Genomic DNA, 23570 nt, shown 5'->3' on the forward strand with positions numbered 1-23570 from the left:
ACTGAAAAAGGTGACTTATGACTAGTTTTAACATAACTGTTGCAGCATCCCATGGTCATGTGATCAAAATTCAGCACTTGGCAACTGGCATACGACTGAGGGACACTACGACGGTCATCAATGTGAGCATTGGATGTAAAACTATTTTTCCAGCACCAATTTAAGTTTGAATAGCCAATGGCTGAAGCAACCACTAAGCAAGGACAACCTATAAAAGAATCCCCATCCTGAAAACCAATATTTAGGTCCACTAGCCCTCACAGTTCCCTATTCAAAGACTCACAAAAAAGTGTCTAAAAACTATAATGCAAGTAAGTCCCCGACTTACAACCACAACTGAGCCAGACATTTCTGTTGCTAAGCGAAACATTTGTTCAGTGAATTTTGCCCCATTTTATGACTTTCCTTCCCACCGTTGTTAAGTGAATCACTGCGGTTGTTAAATTAGTAACACAGTTGTTAAGTGAATCTAGTTTCCCCATTGACTTTATTTGTAAAAGGGTCACAATGACCCCAGGACACTGCAACCGTCATAAATACGAGCCAGTTGCCAAGCATCTGAAGTTTGATCACGTGACCGTAGGGAATGCGGCAACGGTCGTTAAGTGTGAAAAACGGTCATAAGTTATTTTTTTCAGTGCTGTTGAATGGTCAGTAAGTGAACTGTTGTGAGTCGAGGACTATCTGAACCAAAGAAGGCATCCAAAACAACAGATGCACACTTGAAGAGAGAGCTTTGTTTGAGATAATCTTTACTCTGAAAGGCCCCATCCAAGAAATTTATATTTCAAAGCAGATCTTAGAAAGCTATTGTTTATTGTTAGAAAAGTTACAGAATTTCTTTTTTTATATACCGTATATAAAAATGTATAGGGGAAGGTGCCGAAACATTCCACCCCCTCTTCATCTCAGCAGGCAGGGTGTCTAGGAAATCAAACATAATTCTTCCTCACTGGTCTTGCAGAAGATGCTGCTTCAAGCTGCTATAATAAATACTTTTCCTTTGGCCTTTCTTGGCTCCAGTAGCAGATCAAAGAGTGATTCACATGCACCAGAGTTCAGGGCCCGAACAAATATAAAATGGGCACCCATAGCCTGTATCAAAACAGGGACAGCGACAGCATTAGTCAGAACTGAGATGAATAGCTTAGATGGCAAATGCCGAGGAACAAAAGAAATCAAGTTGTATTGCCTGTGTCGCTATGGAGGCAAAAGTTGGACTTCTAAGAGGCAGGATAGGGGGAAAAAAATGATTCTTTGGAACTCTTGATTTGCAGAAGACTCCTGACAGGATTGTGGACAGCCAAGAAAGATCATCAAACATATCAACCCAGAGTGGGACACAAACAACCAGCCTCTAATTGTCTGTAATGGTATGTGGCAGACATGTCAAACACAAGGCCCAGGGGCTGAATCAGGCCCGCGAAGTGGTTTCATGTGGCCCACGAAGCCATCCTGGAAACAGTGAGGGAACAGCCCCCACTGCCTTGGCCCTGGCCCAGAGACCCTCCTTCTGCCAGAGACCCTCAGATCTGTCCCACTCCTGCCCAGGCCCCCATAGGCACCCTTGATGCGAACGACGTAGACCTGGCCACGCCCACCCAGCAGGCCTTACGCACTCTGGCCACGCCCACCCAGTAGGCCACGCCCACCCTGGCCATACCCACCCGGCCCCCTAAGGGCAACTGCAATGCTGATGCGGCCCTCAATGAAATTGAGTTTGACACCCCTGGTATGTGGCAATGACCTTGGGAGATTGGAGAAGGGGAAAAGGCCCGGCTTGCAGCTGCAGAACAGACAGAAAAACTCAGAATGCAACCTCCCTAATTGAACAGACTATAAAATAGGCAGGACTCTCAGACCTGCAAGCATCTGTTAATGTAGCCATACAACAAGGCTGAATTAGCTCATCTGGTTGGGTTTTCTGTCTGGTTATCTGGGAAGGCTCACAGTATCCTACGTCAGAAACATTATGCAAAGATCCAGCTCTCTGGAAAAAGCTCTAATGCCAGGAAAGCTGGAAAGAAAGAAGAATTACCAGCATCAAGTTACAGTGCCAATGGGTGTACCATTGGAAGACAGAACAACAGAGTTGGAAGGGATCCTGAAGGACCAAGTTAAGACCTGAAGGACCAAGTTAAGGACAAGTCATCATAGAGAGACTCTATCTATGTGGCATGTGCGCCATCGCCCCAGTCCTAGGCCTTCAGCTGGGTTTTATAAAACCTCCGCCGCCATGTGCAAAAAAAAAAGTTCAATCAATCAATTTCAACTTCTCACGGGGAAAAAATAGATCTCGCAAAGTTGGAATTGATTGATTGAACTTTTTAGTCCCACCCAGTCTGCCGTTACCACCACAGCCACACCCACCCAATGGGCCACGCCCACCCAATGGGCCATGCTTACCCGGCACCTGACAATACATAAGTGGGTTTTGGGTTGCAGTTTGGGCACTCGGTCTGGAAATGGTTCGCCATCACTGCTTTAAGCATTATAGAAAGAATTAACGTTCACTAGGCAAGCAGTCCTGCAGTTATTTGAACCTTGTGCCCATTCCTGTCTCCAACAGCTATTCTTATCAACAAATGAAAGAAGAGCCAGTCCGTTCATAGGTAATTATTTGGGGAAAGACCTGTGTTACATTAATATGCTAATTAACACACAAGGGAACAAAAGGAAACTACAGGTTCACATGATCACAGCGTATTTTTGTCATATTCAACTTTCACTGCTAATGTTTAATGTTCTGTGAAGATCCGTCTTGCAGTTCTTTCCTCTTTAAAATAAGCTTTCATTTCTTCACCTTTTTTCTTAAGGTGGCAAAGGATGTTGCTGCTGCTGCTGCTTTGTCTGCCACGTTTATTTTCCCATCACTCTGAATATGAGGGGCCTGTGGGAAGAGTTCACTTGTGACATAAACCTTTAGCATGAAACTGGAGTCTGGGAAGCTTCAAGAAGCCACAGGTCATTGGAAAGCAGATGGTACAGTGAAAGATAGGGCATTCCCAGACACCCTCTGGCTACCTATAACTAAGTAAGCGCAATACCACACTTCAGCTATGAGAATTTCACAGATATTTTCTTGTTCTTTGTAAACAAAATTTGAAAGCCTATGAGCAAGGGTGATAGACAGCCATCTGTCAAGGAGGCTTTGATTCGGATTCCTGCTCTAGGCAAAGTGATGGCCTAAATGCCCCTTCCAAACTCCTTTAATTCCATGAGAGAGAGAAAAATATGCAGGAGATTTTCTTTCTGGTTAGCATTTTTATTTATTTATTATCTCTAGCACATCCTTCTCTATCGGCTCCTTCTTTATCAGATCCAATTTATCATTTGCTCGAGGGCATGGATGCGGAAATCTGCTTCCATATTCTTGAACATGCTTCCATGATCTCTTAAGTACGTATAAGTCAAAAGTTCCGTACTCTTGCAAGATATCTTGAGAAAAAGTCATTCCAAGTTTGAGAGTGTTCTAATTTGAGCTGGATGACTGCTAGGTATGAGCAGATTGGCATCTATTTCTATCTTCCAGACAACCCATCTGCTGTGGGCTGTTTTAGGGAAGGAAAAAGTGAAACGAGGCTGGAAGCCAGCCAAAGCCATTTTGGAAGCACCATGAAAACTGTCACAAGAAGTCATCTTCCAGGCATTGAACCTTGCTTTGTGGAACAAATCCTTTCTCCTGCATAGTAAAATTTCCAAGTGAGAGTTTCTTTGACTGCCTTCACTACAGATTGCTATTGACACCTGCCTGTTTTTGAGATGAACAAGGACCAAGAGACTACATGGCTTGTATGAGAGACAAGGCACTTTTTTTTTTCCTAATAGGGGCTAAAGCTACTTGGAAAACATTGTGCCAATGGTGAGCATGATCAAGGACCAAAAGTAAGTCAGGTTACCAGCTTTTCTCTTCATGTCAGCCTCTCCCAACTTGATATCGTACCAATATATCAGGAATACAACTGCCTCCTTGCAGATACTAAACTAGATTTAGCATTATATCCAAATGTCAATATTTATGAATGAAGCACTCAGGCACCTTCTGGCATGTGTCTTTTTTGTACTTACAACAACAACTGAGCCCCAAATTTCTGTTGCTAAGCAAGTCAACTGTTAAGTGGGTTTTGCCCATTTTGCATCTTTTCTTGCCACCCTTAAGTAAATCATTGCCAATGTTAAATTAGTAACACGGTTGTTAAGTGAACCTGGCTTCCTCATTTACTTTGCTTGATTGAAGGTCACAAAGGGGATCACATGATCCCGGGGATACCACAACCATCCTAAATACATGCCAGTTGCCAAGTGTTTGAATTTTGATCATGTGGGATGCTGCAATGGTTGTTAAGTGTGAAAATCGTTCATAAGTCACATTTTTCAAGTGCTTGTAACACTGAATGGTCACTAAATCAACTGTTGTGAGTCAAGAACTACCTGTATGACAAACTCTGCAACTGATTGCACTGACGTTCACTTGGTCGGCTACTAAAAATTAGGCCGGGAGCAATGGAAATTATGATGTAGAATAGGGCTGTCCAACGGGCCAGATGCGTCATGCTAAAACCGTGCCCACCCCAGCTCCAGCAATGGGGAAAAATTCAGGATACGTCGCGACACACGTGGCATGGCGAGTTTGACACCCCTGGTCTAGAACATCTGTTAGGCAGCAGGTTGGAGAAGGACGTTCCCAAGCCTTCAAATTTTAATTTTTAAAATGGATATTATGAAAAAACGAGATGATCAGAAGAAAACCAAATAAATATGTCATGTCAAGATGTGACTGATTTATTATTCTTAATATAGGAAATAAAGACAAAAAATATTGAGAATTGAAGTAATTGAACCAAGCTTTACAAAAACCTTCATACTGTGTTTCCAGTCCTAAGTATAATCAAGAAACTGTGTCGAAAAGGTTAGGTACATCGCATCTCACCCTCACAGAAAACCATTATTTACTGCAAAATTCAGGATATCTTTCCTCTCACATTTAAGTTTCCAGCTGTTAGGAATGTGAAAATAATCTTGAATATGTTTTAGTGCACAATATCCCTTGTGGAATATAGAGAAGTGTTTTTTTTAAAATCAATCAATCAAACAAACAAACAGGTACAGGATTCTACGTTATTTCCTTACCTATTTTTATATTTCTTCTACACATGAATTCAAGGTAGCATGTTACAGTGGGGAAATTCTATTTTAAGAAGTCCAATTCCACCTAAAGATTAGTTGGCCTGGCAATCCATGAAATGACCAAATCATCAGAGCCCAGAAAAAGAAATAATAAAAGGCTGAAAAGAAACTCAGGAAGACAGGCTAGGCTCCCCTATAAGATTTATGTTTCAATCAGTCTCCATTTTATCTTTGGATATTTGTGTTTTCTCCTCCAAGGCTAGATGAAAACAAGTTTCCTCAGCAAGAAGGCTGGATTTAACAATCTGAACAGCAAGGTACGAACAGTGAAGTTAGCTATGGTATGTATTTGTTTGGGGCTGAAATCTGGGTTGTGCAAATTTATTTATTTTATTTTTTTAAATTCCATTTATATCCCACCCTTCTCCGAAGACTCAGGGCGGCTTACAAGCTTAGCAGTAGCCTTCATTCTATGTATATGCCTGCTTGTTAGGGTTTTCACACACACCCCAAGCGGCATTATTACAAAGTCAGCTTAATTGCCCCCAACAATCTGGGTCCTCAGGTATCTTGTGTGTAACAGATCCAGGAGCTCAGACTTGAAAAGGACAGAGATCAACCTATTCAGAAAGCTATCATTCCCTCCAATGCTTTTTTTGTAAAAGAAAAAGGTGCTGGAACTCACACATGTCATACATCCCGCCTTGCCTACCCTACAAGGTTCCATCCAAAAAAGGTGCCGGAACTCCGTTCTGAGCGTTCTATGAGGAAAATAAGCCCTGATTCCTTCCTTCTCCCATTTCTTTTTCTTCTCATCCTTCCTCTCTTTGACATCTTTATAGAGAGAGAGACTCTGAAGCATTTATATATAAAACAAAAACTCAGAATTATCCAAAGGGATCTCTGGTTAATGAAGGAAGGAATATTTGCACAATATTGGAAAAATGAAGAAATACCATCAGAGGAAGAAATAATTAAAAAAAATACTAGAATGAGCAGAAATGGACAGACTTACTTTGAGGTTGAAAGAAAAAGAAGAAACAGAATACTATCAGACTTGGGACTTATTTTGTCAACGGCTGGAGAAAAGAATAAAGGATTAGGAATTGAATTTGTATTAGTGAATGATAAACTCAGACAACATGTTGTTGAATAAGTACTATTGAACTGTATGGAAAAAAATAATAAAAATGTTACAAAAAAAAGAAGGAAGGGAATTAGTAAATTAGTGACAGCCTGATTTCTCGGAAATAAACTGGAATACCTTATCCACTCTCCCCAATGGTTGTTAGGAAGCTATTCCAGGATTTTGAGAATTATCTTCACACTCCTTATGAACACCAGTGGGAGTGCAAGCCACCACATACCATGCAAGCAGGTAAGTGTTCCAGCCATACTACCTAGCCTTATGTCAGTCTTATCAGGCAGATCAGACAGAGAACCTGACCAGATAAGTTAATTCTACTTTATTGCAAAGTTTCATTAACAGAATCTTGCAAGTCTGAAAGTAGATTTCTCCCACCACTTCCTTTAAAACTGAGAATTTAGAGTTTAAATTCTTTAAAACCCAGAGTTCCTTCTGAGTCTCTTGTTTTGCCCGCTATGCAGCTTGGGCTATGCTGGCTCTTAACTGACTATTCTCTAAGTAAGGGGTCCCCAACCCCTGGTCCGTGGACCGGCAGCGAGCTACAGGATGCCAGAAACGGTCCATGCAAACAAGCAAATCCCCATCCGCGGGAGACAAGCAGTACATGAAACCACGCCCCCTCCAGTCTGCAGAAAAACCTCTCTCCACGGAACCGGTCCCTGGTGCTCAAAAGGTTGGGGACCTCTGCTCTAAGCAGCATCTTTTTCTGGCCATCTTCCAAAGTCATTCCAACATAACATCAGACCTTGTGAGGTTGCTGCCTTATAATCCTTCAATACTCCCTAATTCCCTCCTCTTTTTTTTTAAGTAGTACCATCTAATTAAACTATGCTGGCTGAATGATTTCCCTGTAATTGCTTAATGCATATATTTTCCTTGGCATAAAATTGAGTTGTGTTGTTTTTTTTTAAGCCAACATGTTAAAAGACAGTATCAACAAGAGAGAAAACTATTAGAAGAGAGATGTTAATGTGTTCACTTCAGCAGAGATCCCATTAGTAAGGCATAACAAATATTTCCAAATCTGTATTAGCTTGTAATAAGAAGCTGACCAGCTATTCCACACAGCACTGAGCGTACCAGAAATAATGAGCTTAAAGGAAGTGGTTGAGGGAGAGATTTTTCTACCCCGAAGAATAGATGTCAGATTGAAATACTAGTACCAGCAAGGGTGCAGAATTTTAAAGCATAGCAAAGCATTAATATAGCTACATACTGTACCTGTTAGAAAAGATTAAACTTAATTAATCAAGCTCTCAAACACATGAGGTTAGCTGAGTTCCTTTCTTAGTTTTCTTCCAACCTTCCAACATTTAATCAGCAAAAAGATTACAGGAAAACAGATCCTGATCCTGCAAAATCACATTTCAGGTTATAAGCCCTAGTTTATTAAGCAAAGCAACATTTATTTGTCCTGCTAGAATTTCAAATATCTTAAATCGACGTTTTTTTTGAGACCATTCCCAACATCTAGTCAACTCAATACAGAACAGTTGCCTGACAAAAAGAATTTCGGGAAACAAAACAAAGAGAATTCCTTCTTCGTTCAGGTAACTAATTTTTCACCATTACCTTAGGTATTTTAAGCCTTATTTGAATTGTGTTAGGAAATCATCTTCTCCACTAAAAGAAGAAAAAAAAGAAACAATTCGGCAATTGGTAAACACGTGGTCCAAAAACCCAACAGAAATCTTTCTGTATAAATCTAAGCTCAATATTTACAGGTGTCCCCATTTTTAGGCAGTGTTCCTAAATCACTTCAATAATCTATTGCTTACAGGCAATCCTCAGCTTACAATCATTCATTCAGTGACCGTTCAAAGTTACAACAATATTGAAGAAGGCTGACTTACGACCGGATTTCACACATACAACTGTTGCAGCATCCCCATGTTCATTTGATCAAAATTCAGGTGCTTGGGCACTGGCATGTATTTCTGACAGTTGCACTGTGCTGGGGTCACATAATCATCATTTGTAACCTTCTTAGCCAGCTTCTGATAAGCAAGGTCAATGGAGAAAGCCCGATTAGCTTAACAACTGCATGAGTCACTTAACATCTGCAGTGACAACTGTGGCAAAAAGGTCATAAACTGAGGCGCAACTCACTTAAAACTGCCTCAATTAGCAATTGTGGTCATAAGCCGAGGACCCCCTTTACACAATGTCTCAGCAACTGCTATTTCTACTGCCTTACCTTCTTCTGAAACCGAAGGGAGGACTTTAAAACTGAAACATTTGTCTGGCTTCTCTTTATCTCCAAACCAGGAAACTATAATTTGCTCAAACCTCAATTTGTTAATAAAAAGGGACTTGAGATCATGACTGATCATGATTTTGCCTACATAACTAGCCTCAAACAAATTTCTGTTTCCGGAGTTCGAAGGTGAAGAAAAGCAGCAGTTTACTCTAAGCTGCAAAAGGAATTTTAAGCTTCTTGTCCTTGTGTGAGAAATAGGAAGGAAGGGAAATGCTCAAGCCCACAACTTATTCTTCTGACAGGAAATCACAGTTTGTTATTATATCAGAAGTGTGTATCAGGCCTTGTCAAGGTTCTACACCAAGTACACAATTAGATTATCTCCCCACTTGCCATCCCAGACAGACTCAAGGTGATCAGGTAAATAAAGTTAATACAAAGAATTAGGAAGCTACATAAACAAGTTTTTTTTATTTAACAACAACCAAGAATCCTGTCCATTATATATTTTAGTCCCAAGCTTTGAATCTTGAGTCTTCTTCTCCCTCCAACAATATTACAACTACTTGTTTTATGGTCTTGAAAAATTCTGCTTTATGCCTCTTCTTTACAAAATAGCTTTTTCCAATGTAAGAATTGGTGATTGCCACCTCAGCAGCTTCAACTCTTGAAGGTCTAAATGTGTTCTGTTTACAACATTTTACCGTATTACCTGGAGCATCAAAAGAAAATCAGCATATGCATTTGTTTTTTATTTCTATACTTTTTTTTATTTAGGGACAAAGCATTCTAAGAAATTCTACATCATCAGAAGGTTATGGGTGGGGAACAGTAAAAAAAACTTAAGCTAAGATTCAGAATGCATTCAAAATAGGTAACAATAAAAAAATAACAACAGCTCATTTAAAGGACAAACACAGGGAGAATTAAAGGTTTCTGAAGGTCAATATGAAAGGGTGGCTTTTAAAAAGTTGGTTCAAAGACATTAGTCTTGGGTCCTGATATCTACAAAGAAGGTACAAAAAACTGTGTAGTGTTTACAAAAGAAATGGAAAATAGTCATAAACTTCAATAGCTTACCATATTTCTCAATGGAAATATTATGGCTGATAAACTTTTCTTAGCTATTTGCTTGCTCCTAACTCACAAATCTCCCTTACACTATAAATATTCAGGGAGACAGCACGTCCATGCACACTGTCCAAAGCAAGTACAGTATTTTCAGATCCAGAATTGTATAGACCACAACTGACTTCAGCTTCATCAACTACTTAGCATTACATGAACAGCTTGCTTGAGCATTAGACCTCTTCTGTTTCAGCTCCTTATGTCTCCACCAGAACTGCATGAAAGCATTAAGTGTAATCACAATTTATCATAAATAAAAAGGGTGCACTTCTTGAAAAAGAGTGTTTCACTAAACACAATTTAGTCTTAGATCTGAACATGACTATGGACTAAATCAAATCATCATGCTTCAAAGGCTGTGCCATTTCCATATTGTGAAGTACATCACCCTGGTAGTTGGGATAGTACCGTATTCTTCATTTTTGTCTTCAGAAAGACTGTGAGAACTTTCCTTTTTTTAAAACAAGTTTCTGACTGGAGGATGAAACATCCTTTATACATACGCATTTCTATTATGTTTAACTAATTGTTTATTTTTCTATTATTTTCTGGGTTGTTTCACTGTGTTGTTATATATTGCCCAGAATCAAAAGATCGGGGTGGTTAATATATCTAATAAAAAAAGTAAAATATACAGTGTGCACCTTTCCAGGAAACATAATGTACCATGCTAAGGATAGGATCATATGTTATATATTATGATCATTTTCTCAGCTATTGTTTATATTTATTTTGTTCTTCTTTGTTTTAGAATTGTTCGCCATCCAGAGTCTCTTGATGGAGAGGGGTGGCTATAGAGATTAATTAAATAAATAAATGCTAACAGGATTGGCAGCCATATTCCTGGTATGAGGTACAGAGTCATTACATTCCGTAAACTTGTGCACACAGTGATAAAGTACTATATGACAGCTGAAACAGATGCCAAACAACTATCACCTACCACCCATGCAACGCGGCATAGAAAACATGTCACTGAAGAGGTTACTTTTGTGCCAGTGCACTGAGCATTTGTGAACACCTCACATGTCTGGAGCTGCGCACATTCCTCTCTGTGTGTGAGGCACACTCTTATCTATTGCTTTCATATTGTCGCTCATGACTTGAAGATGAATTGCTTCAATTGATGTCCTTATCCCATGAACCCTGAAGACACACTCAGAAGCAAACGGTTACTGGAAACAATGCCATTCTGGATCTCTCCAGCATGCCATTTCTATTGTTTCTATTGACACACAATTGTGGTTGCATTAAGCCAGATTTGTCTACAGCCCCATTCCAAAAAATGAGGTTTTCCTTTCTTTTTTCTTTTTTGGCACTCATTAACTTATAGTGGAACTGGTAAGCCAAAAGAGCTTATTCAGTCTTTAACAGGTGACTGTATAATTCATGATTAATAAAGAAAGAGAACCCAAGGATGAAATTAGAACATTCTTGTTGTCTTTTAAAAAGAAACTAAATTAGCATTATGATCAGCAGATTCAAGCAGCACAGGCGATGAGAATGAGGAAGCATCATTATGGGGGGAGCGAAAATGTTTCTCCAGTAGAATTATCTACCATTTAGCATGCTTTAAAACAGGCTGAGGAAACATGCTGGCTGAGGAATTCTGGGAGTTGAAGTCCACAAGAACTCTGCACCAAGTGGAAGATCAAACAGATTCCTGACAAACCTAGCGGACAACTTTGTCTGCCAAAAAGTAGAGAATGGAACTAGGGGATCAGCCATATTGGACCTAATTCTCAGTAACAGAGATGAAATGATAGAAGGTGTTGAAGCCACAGGAACCATGGGGGGGGAGTGATCATGCAATATTGGAATTCAACATTATGCAAGCACAAGCAATAGAACACAGTCAAACTAGAGTCTTGGACTTTATGAGAGCTAATTTCAATAAACTTGACAGCTTGAGAAGGATTCCACGGATGAGAATCCTCAAGGGGAAAACAACTCAAGAAATTTTGAAAAGTGAGGTTACAGTTGTTAGTTTAATCTTTTTTAACATTTGTGTTATTGTGTTTTATTGTTGTTAGCCGTCCTGAGTCCTTCGGGAGATAGGGCGGCATATAAGTCCCAAAAATAAATAAATAAAAGCCCAGTCTAGCACAATACCAACAAAGAAAATAACAGCTCTCAAAAGCATGGCTACGTAAAGAACTCTCTGATAAATTGACAGGCAAAAAGGACAAGTATAAAAAGTAGAAAGAGGGGCACATAACTAAGGCAAAATATCAGCTAATAGCCCGAGCCTGCAAAGTTGAAGTAAAGAAAACTAAGGCTCAAAATGAACTAAGGCTTGGATAGGGCTCGCAACTTGGGAGTCCTCCTAGATTCACGGCTTACCCTGGAAGATCATATAGTGGCCGTGACTAGGGGGGCTTTCGCCCAGGTTCGCCTGATGCGCCAGTTGCGGCCCTATCTGGACCGGGATGCCCTGTGTACGGTCACTCATGCGCTCGTGACCTCTCGCCTTGACTACTGTAATGCTCTCTACATGGGGCTTCCCTTGAAGACCACTCAGAGGCTCCAACTGATACAGAATGCGGCCGCGAGAGTTGTCTTGGGAGTTTCCCGGTACTCCCATGTTACACCTTTGCTCCGCGAGCTGCATTGGTTACCAGTTGTCTTCCGGGTGAGGTTCAAGGTCTTGGTTATTTATTTATTTATTTATTTATTTATTTATTTAATTTATATACCGCCCTTCTCTCAAGAGACTGAGGGCGGTTAACAGGGCAATACGTAAAAGACAGATACAAAAGTTAAAATTATTAAAACATGATTAAACAATGCCCATAGTACAAATTTAAAATTAAAGTCATAATAACAAACCCACCCCATCCCATCAGGCCAGGCCCGCTTCCTTAAAGAGATGGGTTTTAAGGTCGCGCCGGAAGGAGCGGAGGTCGGGCGCCATCCGGAGCTCTACCGGAAGATGGTTCCATAAGTCCGGTGCACCCACAGAGAACGCTCTCCCCCTGGGGGCCACCAGTCGGCATTCTTTGACCGGCGGCACCCTGAGGAGGCCCTCTCTGTGGGAGCGTACTGGGCGGAGGGAAGTTGACGCCGGCTGCAGGTGCTCCCCAAGGTATTCTGGACCCATGCCATGGAGGGCTTTGTAGGTCATTACCAACACCTTGAACCTCACCCGGAAGACAACTGGCAACCAATGCAGCTCGCGGAGCAAAGGTGTAACACGGGAGTATCGGGAGACCCCCGACACAACTCTCGCGGCTGCATTCTGTGCCAGCTGGAGCCTCCGAGTGGTCTTCAAGGGTATGATCTTTAAGTCCTTACATGGCATTGGTCCGGGTTACCTCGGGGACCACCTGCTGCCGGCGTCAACTCCCCTCCGCCCTGTGCGTTCCCACAGAGAGGGCCTCCTCAGGGTGCCTCCGGTCAGGGAATGCCGACTGGTGGCCCCCAGGGGGAGGGCCTTCTCTGTGGGCGCTCCGGCATTATGGAATCAACTGCCGGTGGAGCTCCGGATGACATCAGACCTCCGAACCTTCCGTCGCGGTAAAGGTAAAGGTTCCCCCGCACATGCGTGCTAGTCGTTTCTGACTCTAGGGGCCGGTGCTCATCTCCGTTTCAAAGCCGAAGAGCCAGCACTTGTCCGAGGACATCTCCGTGGTCATGTGGCCGGCATGACTAGACGCCAAAGGCGCACGGAACGCTGTTACCTTCCCACCATGGTGGTCCCTATTTTTCTACTTGCAGTTTTTTTTATGTGCTTTCGAACTGCTAGGTTGGCAGAAGCTGGGACGAGTAACAGGCGCTCACTCTGTTACGCGGCACTCGGGATTCGACCCGCCAAACTGCCGACCTTCTGATCAACAAGCTCAGCGTCCTAACCCACTGAGCCACCGCGTCCCTTACAGACTTGAGGAGGCCATAAATGTGAGGATTGGTCACAAAATTACTTTTTCATCACTGTTGTACCTGCAAACAGTCAGTAAACTAGGCAGGAGCTAAACAAGACTGCCTTTATGAATTATTCACTAGCATGACCAAATTTGATTTAAAAAAAACCTTCAAATTTGGTCAAGCTCTCTCTTTCTAGAACAAAACAGATAATGTGCATTGTAAAAGAAATGCTGACATTGCATTTGCCTATATTTGGCCATTAAGGGACATGAACATCATAATGAAGAAAACAGATGTTTATAGAAAATAGCAACCATTAAGCTTATTGGAGGCACCAAATTCCATTCGATCTACCCATTCTTACATGGCTGTTTATTCTCATGATCCCCAATCTAAATTAATTTTCCTTGTTCCCCAATCTAGATGGGGAAGAAGGAAAATTTGTTTGTTCCCTAATCTAGAACAAGAGGAAAATCCACAATGCAAGCAAGGAGATTTTAATGAAGATATTTTTGCAGCTTATCTTACTTTTTCCATCCAGGATGTCACCCTTGCATTTGCAGTGGTAAGTTTGTATTTCAACTACAAGTCTCTTCCATTTTTACACCCAATTCTTGTGCTTTATTATAAATTATCATGTATAGCACAGATAACCAAGCTGATAAAAGCAATTGCCTCACATGTAAAGTACAAGTATTTTGTTACAATCCAGAAGGGAAATGTCACTCGATTTTCCACTCATACAGAGAAGACCACTGCACTCGATTTGTTACTTGCCAAGCAGGGAAAAAGCAATGTGCATATATGCTCCCAGATTTAACTTGTGAATAGCTAAGCTATCACTTATCCGATTGCATGTATAATATACATTATCCCAATGGTATAGGCCTCCTCATAAGCATTTTAGGATTGAATCAGTCAGCTGTGAACTACACCATGTATTCCAATTCCCAAGTTCTTGTTTGTGCCATAATATGCTGTCAGGTCACAAAGCCAGCAATTGCAAGAAAAAAAAACCCAAACACACCTCAGTATTAGAACTGTTCTTAAAGGAGCTCAAATCTCAGTCATTATAGAAGAATAACATACTTCCAATAACCAGATAAGTAGAAATTTCCTGTCAGTGAGAACAATTATTCAGTGGAACAATTTGCCTCCAGAAGTTGTGGGTGCTCCAACACTGGGGATTTTTAAGAAGAGTTTGGACAACCATTTGTCTGAAATGGTTTAGGGTTTCCCACTTGAACAGGGACTAGAAGACCTCCAAGGTCCCTTTCAGCTCTGTTATTCTGTTATTCAAACTCCAGAATCTTATCTAGTAGCCTGCAAATTTAGTACAGTTGTTCCAGTACTGACAGATAAAATGGCGGCCTAGTCAAGCTAAAAGGTTTAGCTATTTCCAAACCGTTTACAATTTTAGTTTTAATTACAGCATAGATGAGATTCTCTGCTTATTCTCCCTTTTTTCTTTTTGTTAAAGGCCTGCCTTTTATTCAAGCAGTAAGCCAGCTGTGTTTCTGGGACAGCAAACCCAAGGGAACTGTGTCCTGCAGCGTTGTCCCTAATGGCATTGTTGTTGTTGTTTTGGGATGAGATTGCTCCTTCTCTTGGTTTTCATTCCAGAGTACAAGTGGGCAGCTGAGGGTTACCTGCTTCTATTATTTTTCAACGGTCATATTGAATTTTACATTCCACTGAGTGTACTTTTAATGCTATACATTCCCCAGGGATGGTTTGCAAGATAGGGAAAACATAAATAATGTAAACAAACAAAGCACATACATCCATACTGTATAGGCTGCAATTGTTTCTGAATCCCTATCCATAAGCTATTATTTATTATGATCATTTATATCCCTTCTTACTGTCCATAGAGAATTATAACTGTCCATAGAGAAGTATAATGGTTAAAATTAAAATGACTATTAAACTACATCAGCCTAAAATGGCCTGGATGAAACAGAAGTTCTTGACTTCTTAAAAACAAAAAGAGTGTGAATGATAAGAAATCCCCAAGATGCATCTTCCAGAGTTTGGGAGCAACCTAAGAGAATGTCCTTAGACCTCAAAAAGTGTGGTCATCATTATTACGAAATCTCCTGATGACCTTAACTGTTTGGAGAGACACATATCAAAATAGAATTGCTTATCTGATGAGACCAACACAATGATCTAGCATACATTCTAAGATTTTTTTTAACAACTCAGTATTATAGTCCCAGAACTGTGTCCCAATTAGCAAACAAGGTGCCACGTCTGGTACTAACTGAAGTGTCCAGGCACTCCTCAAGTGTTAACTCCTCAAATTAAACACCTTGCAAGAATCAAGATGATCAAACTATGGATAGTCGATACCAGTTTGGGAATGACAAGAGCAGAACTCATTGATGTAAACATGTGAACATATTCCTTGTTTCCACCCTCATCTGGATATCCAGAAACAACAGACAGGATCATTTCTAGAATGCAATCTCATCTTTAAAGGGACAATTTCATTCAAAACAAGCAGAACCACACTATCGGTGCCTGAAGACCAACTTCTCACTATTTTATTTGGTGTAATTCCAGCTTGTTTACTCATATATCTACTCTAACTGAACTTGGACAACAGCAAGGGAACTACAGCATTGTTGGCGATAGATGACAAGAAAGCTTTCCCAGCAGTGTCCACACAAGTTCTGCTTGATATCAAGGTGGCATTCGCAGCATGCCTACATAGGAATAGGTCCCACTGAGCTGTGAGGAGATTAATCAGCAAATGAAAGATTTAACTTGGCTACAGAGTATGTGTGTTTCAAATCCCTTTCAAGTGGAACATCCTCTGGAGTAAACATACAAGGGGATTGTGTTTTCAAAAGTAGGCAACAAAGAGAAACATAGGTACTTAAGTGGCTTCAGTTAGGCATTTAACACCCATTCTACATAGCCAGGCAGATGGATAGTCAGAGAGCTGGATAGCCAGCTAGATTAGATAAATTAGACGGATTGGATGGATGGATGGTTAGATGGATGGATGGATAGCCAGGGAGATGGATAGCCAGGGAGATGGATAGCCAGCTAGATTAGATAAATTAGACAGATTGGATGGATGAATGGATGGATGGATGGATGGATAGTTGGATGGATGGATGGATAGCCAGGGGGATGGATAGCCAGACAGATGGATAGCCAGCTAGATTAGATAAATTAGACAGATTGGATGGATGGATGGATGGATGGATGGATGGATGGATAGTTGGATGGATGGATGGATGGATAGCCAGGGGGATGGATAGCCAGGCAGATGGATAGCCAGATAAGAAGAAAGCATTCATTTCACAGGCCACTCATGTTAGTTAACAAGATGACTGCCACCAATCCCCAACTGCAGGCAATGATTCAACAGGTGGTTTCCCTTGTCTTCACATGACATGGATCACCTATCAACTCAACCAAGAAAACATCTGCCAAACTAAACTGAACAATTGTTTAGGAATTATTGAGAATGACCAATATCATGTTGTGCTGGATTTTGGCAAAACCGTCATAAACCCCGTCATCTGACCCCTGGACACTAATCAGTCGCAAATGCAGTCAGGTTGCCAAGAGCTCAATGTACAATTACACGATCACAGGGAGAAGTGGGGGACAGCTCTCAGAACTTTGAATCTGGGTCCATCCTAACTTTGAACAGTTGCTGAGCAACATGTCGTAAATCAAGGATTACCTGTAAGAAAACAAGACTTACAACTGTGCAGCTGTAAAAATTACACTAGGCCATGCAGATTTCACATGAAGATTTAGTACTAAAGGCACAAACCCATAATGCATTTGTACAGTATTTGTATCACTTTTTCACAGGTATAATACACAGGTAGTCCTTGACTTATGATCATGAGTCCGAAATTTCTGTTGCTGAGTGAGGCATTTGTTAAATGAGTTTTCCCCATTTTACAACCTTTCTTGTTATAGTTGTTAAGTAAATCACTGCAGTCATTAAGTTAGGAACATGGTTGTTAAATGAATCTGGCTTTCCCATTGAAAGTCGCCAGAGGTGATCACATGATCCCAGGACATTGCAACCATCATAAATATGAGTCAGATTCTATTCAAAAGTAATGTGATCAAATTGCCATTTTTACCCTTTATCATTTATTTTTTAAAATTAAACCATCTAATATTTGAAGCTCTCTGTGTGCTTTACAAAAAACAAAATACTAAAAAAAAAAGTTGGGAGACTTGTTACACAATTGTGTGTATTAGAAAGAAAAAATCCAGCAACCAGGAGCCAGATACACTGAGAGTATATCCCAAATACTATATGGTTGTGCCATTCGCACTCTCGCATTCCTCAATTTAAGGATTTTATAAAGACCCACACAATCTTGCAGATTGCCCTGCTTCAGGGCTTCCCCAGATTCCAATGTTCAATCTTCCAATTTTTATTTTAAATATTTATCGTATTTGTGTAACTGCCCATCTCACCCAAAAGTGACTCGGGGTGACATACGGCACTTAATTAAAAAAAAAAATACACAAAACCAGTCACATTTAATCTGTAAAAAAAGACACACAAAACAAGAGAGGCTGATTTTGCCTTCCCTGCTACTGAACCACGAAAATATCACACACTATTACAGACACTAAATATTGGGGAACAGGAATGGGAGGAGGGATTGAAGAGCGGAAGAAGCAAAGAAAAAAGGAAGTAGAATAATTAGTCCCTTAACTCTAGGTCTCCTTTCATCTGTGGACCAAGCAAGAATAATAGTTTTCTTCAGTGAACAGTACGTTAACTAGTCCTGTGGGTTTATGCTGAGATCTCAGACAGCTGTTTACCTCCCCACCACAGTGTTTTACAATCTCAGTTGCAAAACCTCCCTTTCATCCTAATCATTCCCTTCAACAGCTCTACAGCGTAGGCATACATTATTTTTTATTTTGCTGATGGAAGAAATGAAAGGGTAAGCAGGCCAGGTGCATAGGCGAGTGGAGATATAGTTGATAAGCACAACTGGTATTAGAAGCTTGGTATTAGTGTTGAGTACAGCTGATAGTCACAGGGAGCAAAGTGGGAAAGTTAGGAAGATTGTGCTCTGAGTCAAAGCCACCCTTTTTACAGAGGTTTGCAGAATGGATCAGGACAGGAAATCAAGTGGTCCAGCATTCGTGGTCACCCAGAGACAACATACAGGAACATTCCTAGAATGCAATTTCATTTTTAAAGGGACAATTTCATTCACAACAAGCAGAACCACAATACCAGAGACACCCAGGAGGTCAACCACACTATCCAGGAAATTCAAATATGGGACAATATTTCTCAAACAAGAATTAGGTTACAGCAGTTCAGACCAGACAGCACAAATGGATTTTAAATACATCTAAAAGCAATATCAAATGGAATCAATGAAGAGTATGGTAATAGCTGGCAGAGAAAGTCAATTTACCTAGTCACAGACTACTGGAGATGGGGTTAATGAGTAGAAATGTAATGCTAGAATTGTTGCAGGGAAAATATGTTTTTAAGCCGCACTAGTATGACAGCTTCATGCTTCCTGTAATCCTACGGCATGGCATGTTGATAAACTTGAAGCTAAAACAAACAGTATTTCACACCATTTTTTTTTGCCACACATGATAAATGCTCGTGCAAAGCCTTTTTAAAAGGTTTCTACAGCAATCCAGAAGATTGTATTTTCCCCAAACTCAGGAAGAATTCAAACCACAGATGTTCTCCGGTGGAAAAGATGGTTGAGTTGCTATTGCGATTCATTGATTAGCATCGTTCTCTTTTCCTAATTGCAGATCCTGAACTTTTTAACTGCACTTGTAGTTCAGAAATATTTATATTACAAGGAACTGCAATACACAATGCCTCCAGAAAAGTTCCATGCAGTTATCTGCCAGCTTAGCTTTCCCAGATCATCAATAATTCACTTTCATATATGCCCAGAGCTGGTTTTTAGAACATGCTTTCTTTTTATCCCCTTTCTAAACTTAAGGAAGATGTAAAGTGCTAGTAAAACCTTTCCTACACCTGTCTTCTCTTTTCCCAGCCAAAATCACTCTTGCTCTCTTCATCCCATCTCACTTGAGGATTTTAACACTTCAAGTACAACCTAAGCCTGAAAGAAACAGAGGTGGAAGCAACCCTACCTTTGAATTCCCTCTCAAGGAAAAAGGGCTGCTCTAATTGTTTTGTACTCACTTCAGCTGTGAAAATGCCAAAAAAATAATAAAAAAGTCAGCAAAAATAGATGTGATTACCGGTACTTCACGCTGTCAGGCTGAAAGGGGAAGCATAGTAAATGCAGCAGAAACGCCACTAGGTGAACATTTCATGAATGGAAAGTCCTTAATAAGCACAAAATCCTTCACCTGTTCCTTGCCTTCTCGGTGCACACAGCCTTTAGGCACCTCGAAACTTGGCCTGATTTCCTGGAGGCGCTCTTTCCTATTCATCTATAAACACCTCCCACAGAGTTGGCAGACCTATTACCATCTTGCTGCCTTACCCCACTGTGAATATAGGAAACAAACCCCTACTAATCTGTCTTTCACTATCTCTGGCAATCCCCGAGAAGGAGAAGGTTTCATTCGTTTGATCCCCGAAAATGGGCAGTGCCAGAAACTGAACCTCAGCACTTCTATATGCAAAGCGTGTGCTTTTCTGTTCCTTTCCTTTCCATTTACTCCATGAAGCTTTTTAACCTCCCGAAACCCACCGGCAACATGGCCTGATTGACTCAGGGGCCGAGGTGGCAACAGTTACTGCATACTGAGCAGGAAAGTAAGGCAGTGACAGGGAATTTGATAAATTAGTCCTCTCCCATTTCCAGGCTTCACTATCTCTGAGGTTCCATCACAGTGAAATCTGTTCTGGAATTTCACTCTGCTTAAGAGGCATTGAAAACGATCCTTTTTAACTATTTGGCAAGATGTCTCTCCTTCAGTTAGTTGATGGGGAAAACTGGAAAAAAATGACCAAAGAGGGTCACTGTGATTAAAAACAGTGCATTGCAAGAAGCCGTTAGATCTTCCTGCGCCTTCCTTTCTCACCTCCATCTGCCTTGATCCTGCTATTAAATGTACAATTATCCTATCTTACTATCACATTCAGTTTCTTCAATGACACGGGGGAAAAGGCGCAGGTAAGCATCATCAGTCAGTGTGTAAAAATGAACCATCCAGGAACGCAGGCGTCATCATCTGCCGACACTATCTCCCCATTCAAACATTTTCCAGGAATGCTGTTCTTCATACCAATCCAGCAGCCTGAGTCTACTTCATTGTAAAATGAATTAATTGATTTAAGCCATCTATTCCCTAAGGGGGGAAAGCAACAAGAAACCCTAGGCATTGCCCCTTCTTTGAAACATGGCACAGGGTCAAAGCTCAGGGTGTCCACTGCTGGGAGAATTGCCCGTGGAAAGCCATTGTAAGTCAGCGTTGGGTTGGCAGGTCTTTTATTTGGACCACAGTCCCTTGAGAATACAACTCTCAGTTGACCTTTGTCTCCTGTTCCACATCTTGCACACAATCACAAGGCATCAGGCACGGCTTTCTCTCTCCTCCAGCTCTCCCAATCCCTGCCAATTGTTACATGGATCCCAACCATCCCTGTTGCACAGAGAGGAATCTTGAACAAATGGGTCCAGCAGGAATTTTGGACGGTGGCTTGCAGCGCGAATGGCAGGAGAAGAAAGTCACAGTGAGTGGGCTAAGGAGATGCCATGTGGCACTGCCGGCGTATCCACATGGCTTCCAGCCTCTCCCAGCTGCCAAGTGCTGCAGAACCGTGGCGGGAGGGGAGCGGAAAGGTGGGGAAGGAGAGAGAGAGAGAGAGACCGACCCTGTTTAGCACAGGGAGCTTCGCTTCTTGCAAAAAGTCCAAACCTGACACGGCTCGAGCCCCTTCGCCCGCGTGCACACGTACACTTCCCCCTTCCAAAACAGCCCTGCCACAAAGCCATCCGCCCTCGCCCTAATCCAGCCGTCGCTGCCGACTTGCTCCCAGCCAAACCCGGGGGATTAAGCTCTGAAAAACCCGCTTGGCTCACAAGACCGAGGCACTGCGGCTCTTCCCCCCCCCCCCCCAGCCCCGCTGCTTCTTCGCCACGGCGACCGCACTCAGCGTAACCAACCTACCGACTCCGGCTTCCCTCCTTCGTCCAGCCTCTTGTCTCCCAATCAGCTGCCGCTGCCGCCTTGCCCAACCCCGTAATCTACCTGCAGGACGCCTCCTAAAACCACCCAGCCTTTGCACCACTTCCCGGTCCAGCCGTCTCCTCCCCTAGCCGGGCACTTTTCCTCTCTCTCTCTCTCTCTCTCTCTCCTCCACCCTTCTCCTCGTGATCCGCCCACCCGGCTACCGCCTGCATTTTGAACCCGGCGCCTTCCCCGGGTGAAAACACCCCCTCTCCCCCCTCCACACACACGCACACACTTCTCCCCTCCCAAAATAGGAAGTCTCCCCTAACTGCGCGGCGCTCGGGATCACTTTCGCTCCCTTCCCTTCTCACCTCCCCCGCAGACACGCGTCCCTAGGGTCTCCCTCCCCGCCCGTGTGAATGCGCCCCTCCCCGCCCCCAGCGCAATAAGCCCCGAGTTGACAGGGGATGACCCAAAGGTTGACGTTCTCCCTTGGCTGAGCCACCGCTTAGTTGCCTCACTCGGGAGCGCCTCCGAGTGAGAGAGCTTGGGTTCTGGGAAGCGCTGCGGATGATGGGTTCGGGTGGCCCCGGAGAGTCTGCCTGGTCCCCGATCTGCCCAACTCCTTCCTGGTTTGGTCCTTTTAATTTCCCCGTCCGCCACGGCAAGAGAAAGAGAGGGGAACCCACCCTTGGTCCAGAGTTGGTGGCAGCAGCAGCAGCAGCCTCCCCGGAGCAGTTTAATCCACCGAGCGCCCAGCAGAGCCGACCCGAGGTTGAACCGCAGCGGGAGAAGGCAGCGTTTTCCCGGCACTCATGTTGCTGCCGTCTCCGGAGAAGAGCGCCGGCGAAGAGTAGACGCAGCCGAGCGACAGGCGCCTTGGCAGCCGGCGCTGTTTGTGGCGAGGAGACCGGGGGAAGAGGAGAAGAGAAGCCGGGGAGGGACGAAAGGGGAGGCGCTTGCGAGTCAGGCGTCCGGGAGGGTGTGAGTGCGCGTCTGGATGTGCTACGCGTCTGTGGCGGCGGTGCCGTGTCACCTCTTCGCGAGCGCATTGCAGCGCGGCTCGCTCTCTCCCTCTTTCTCTCGGCTGGCTTGGGCGGGAGCGAGGCGAAGCCGCCGGCTCAAAGATCGGGCTTTCGAGAAGGGATTGACACGAAGGATTAAAAAGGCCTCACCTTGCTGAGCTCTGAGTCAGCCAAGGGTTTGAACAGGTTTGTTGCTCTTCTTTTTTCTTCCACCTCCAAGACACCTTAAGAGAGAGGCGTGATCTTAGTGACCTTTCACCCAGCTTGGGGTGTTCCGGGTCTCCTGAACTTGGAGTCCCATCCTCCCCAACCTGCGCCAGCCATGCTGGCTGAAAATAAGGAGAGCTGGAATCCAGTTGATCTGGATGGAGGGCCTAGGACTGGGGAAGGCTGGGGTAGAGATCTTAGCTGTGTCTGTTAAGGGTTATCTTTCCTACTTTTTCCCCTTCGGTGGAGGGCAACTTTCAGAGTCTGGTGCCCCCCTTTCCATTAGGACCATCATGAAAATTGTCCGTCTGGCATTTCTAAAAAAAAAAAAAATACAGTGTTGAGGAAAATCTCTTTTAAAGCACCAGCTAGGAAGAGGAACAAGGTGGGTGGGGAACAGCCTATTTTTCCCACCCTTTATTTCCGCTTATCAGGGATGAGTTGCTTGGTAGGTTTGCATCAGGTGCAGGAAGGGGCACCGAATTCCAGATTATAACAAAATGTTATAATCTGCTTGTGTCCTTGGTGCTCAAAGTCAAGGTCACTTTGAAGGCCTCTTTTTTTCTTTTTCTTTGAATAAGCAATTAAACTCGCCAGATGTACGTACACCCCAGGGTTGATATCCTAAATATGTTTTTTTTCCCCTAGGGAAGTAAAGGTCTATAGATTGTATACAATTGAGCTGCAGGTGATTATGATTACATTTGACGCCTTGGAGCTCAAGGAAAAATGCGCAGTG

The 23570-nt window shown here is 42.7% G+C and overlaps 1 protein-coding gene across 3 annotated transcripts in view; it reads right to left on the reverse strand.

Annotated features, from left to right (window-relative positions):
* Positions 1 to 22400, reverse strand: part of CCSER1 (coiled-coil serine rich protein 1) — a 770064-nt gene extending 747664 nt beyond the window's left edge. For 2 of the 3 annotated variants that reach the window (XM_083367020.1, XM_083367022.1), the window contains exon 1: positions 22289 to 22400. The gene's annotated coding sequence lies outside the window, so the exon portion shown is untranslated. Of the gene's footprint in view, positions 1 to 21596; positions 21622 to 22288 lie in introns of those variants that run through there. The other variant, XM_083367021.1, reaches the window with a different exon arrangement.
* Positions 22401 to 23570: the final 1170 nt, after the last annotated feature.

The sequence above is a fragment of the Vipera ursinii genome, assembly GCF_947247035.1.
Source record: "Vipera ursinii genome assembly, chromosome: 7".
Lineage (NCBI taxonomy): Eukaryota > Metazoa > Chordata > Lepidosauria > Squamata > Viperidae > Vipera > Vipera ursinii.